The sequence below is a fragment of the Plecotus auritus genome (genome assembly GCF_963455305.1).
Source record: "Plecotus auritus genome assembly, chromosome: 10".
Taxonomy (NCBI): domain Eukaryota; kingdom Metazoa; phylum Chordata; class Mammalia; order Chiroptera; family Vespertilionidae; genus Plecotus; species Plecotus auritus.
The window spans coordinates 35,704,262-35,706,662 of record NC_137785.1 but is presented as its reverse complement, the minus strand read 5'-3'; the positions used below and the strand labels follow the sequence as shown (position 1 = coordinate 35,706,662).

Here is a 2,401-nt window from a genome sequence, read left to right as displayed (position 1 = left end):
GGAAGAGGTGACCCCTTGTGGAAAGCTAACAGAAATGGAGCCATTTTTAATTTTTATTTTTGTCAATAAAAGCTTTAGGAATAGCTTCACATATACTTTTTAAAAAATCCCCACCTGAAGACATGCTTAGAGAGAGGTGGGAGGGGGGAGAGAGAGAAACATCAATGTGAGAGAGAAACATAAATCAGTTGCCTTTGTACATGCCCAAACTAGGGATCAGAGAGCAACCTAGGTATGTGCCCTGACTGGGAATCAAACTGGCAACCTTTCGGTGCACAGGACGATGCTCAACCAACTGATGCACTACGCTGAGCACTTCACATATTCATTTACAATCAAGTTGATAACAAGTTAGTAAATTGTATTAGATTACTCAAATATGAGTTAATTCAAAATTCTTTTTTAAAAAATCTAAATGCAGAATTGATGGTGACTCTCGTGATGATAGATGTGCAGCTAGTTTGTCCTGGAACTCATGAAGATAATTATATTGCTTTATGGTCTGTATTGCTCCAGATCATCATGGGCTGTCTATGGCTTGCTGTGGAGATACTGTGTCAGACAGATACAGTATGACACAAGTGGCTAAAGACAAGATCTCCCAACTCCTGCATAGTGGTTTATTGGTGTGTTGCTGTTATTTTAATTTTTTTTGGAGAGAGTGGGGGGAAGGGCGAGGAAGAGAGAGATGGAAACATTGATGAAAGAGGGACATTGTAGCACGTCCCTTACTGTGGATTGAGCCTGCAACCAGAGGCATGTGCCCTATCCAGGAATCCAACCAGTGACCTCTTGGTGTATGGGGTGACGCTCAGTCCAGTGAGCCATATGGGTCGGGCCTTATGGTTTTTTGATTATTTTTAAGAGAGATTGCAAGCTCCTCCATTATTTCGCAGTAGCTGGCTATGTCAGGAGTCCTCCCATCTGGGACAGGATGATGAGTGACAATGCCGTGCTGCTGGTAGAAGTCCAAAAGGTTTGGGACTCTGTATTTTGACAGTTACCCTCTGGTGCAGAAAACAAATATGTTTTGTGTACCAAAACTCTTTAGTTCTTCTGTATCTTTTTGGGTATTTATTCTAATATCTTTACATTTACAACCTGGAAAGTACATAAACCAAGAAACTGAGAACAATTCACTCGTGAGAGGGGTAGCCCTGATATAGAAATTGGAGTCTGTTCATTTTCAATAACCTACTTTTGCCCCACCCTGTATATATTTCAATTTTGATGAGCTGCAATGAACTTATCCTCCTCCCTCCCCCAGTGGAGCCATTTTAAAGTGGAGCCAGAGCAGCCCTTACAGAGGGACTGCCTTGCCATCTTACTCCCTGAACCTTTGAAATGTTTGAACAGGGCAGAATAACCTTTGGACTAGGCCAAACCAACATTGTCTTACAAACACTCATTTGGAAAGCTAACAGGAAAGCAGACATCCTGATAGTATGGGCTTTCTTTATAATCAGTAACTAGCCATGTGTGGATAGCTGAGGAGTAACTTAGCTTGCTAGCACCATGGAAATTCCTTTCTTCCATTCATGTAATTATTTCCTTTCCTTTTTCTCATAAAAACCCCTTGCCTTCACCCTAAAACCAGGACACCATTTGGGTTTCTAAGCAGATCTATGCCCCCAATTGCCATTCTGTGATCTCAAACGTTTATTGCCTTTCATTTTCACCTTTTTTAATTTTTAATTTTTAGGTTAACAACCTCATTCCTTGAGGAGAAACCAAGATGGCAGCATAGGTAAACACCTAAACTGCTGCCTTGCACAACATTTTCAAAACTACAACTAAAAGACAAAACGTTTATCACCCAGAACCACGGGAAAGCTGGCTGAGTGGAAGTTCTACAACTAGAAGGAAAGAGAAAAGAGCATTGAGACGTGCACAAGCACTGAAAAGCTGAGGTATGGAGGCGTGCACGAATCGGGCTGGCAGTGGGCGACTGGGTGCGCTGCTTCTTTCAACCCTAAGGCAGACAAGCTCCTGAGAACTCCAGTTTCTGGGGAGACGCTGGGGACCCAAACTCCTACGAGGAGAAGCTGGACTGTCTGCCATCAGGTCGGAAAGTGAGGGTGACTTTCTGGCAGAGCTGCATCCAGCAATCACTGTTTACTGCGCTGGGGCGCAGGATGCGGGGACTTGGAAACGTGGACTGGCAGCCTTCGCTGTTTGCCACGCCCTAGCCTAGTCATGCCCTAGCCTAGTCACGCCCTGAGACCCCGCCCCACACCATCTACAAACCCACCCAAGCTCCACACAGCGGCTTTTGCATATAAATGGCCTGCCCTATCTCAGCTTAACCTAACAATCTGCAGCTCTGGTCAGACAGCTCCAAAACCTCCAAACCCCAAGCAAAGAGGAGAAAACTGTAGTTCTTGCTGTAGCTCCTGCTGGG

General features: G+C 44.4%; 1 pseudogene across 1 annotated transcript; it reads right to left on the bottom strand.

The window, feature by feature from the left end:
- Positions 1–373: 373 nt before the first annotated feature.
- On the bottom strand, positions 374–1,391 carry LOC308235988 (cyclin-dependent kinase inhibitor 3-like; annotated as a pseudogene). The gene is made up of 3 exons: positions 1,386–1,391; positions 840–1,194; positions 374–634 (listed from the first exon to the last, which is right to left on the bottom strand). The product of its transcript is annotated as a cyclin-dependent kinase inhibitor 3-like (transcript).
- Positions 1,392–2,401: the final 1,010 nt, after the last annotated feature.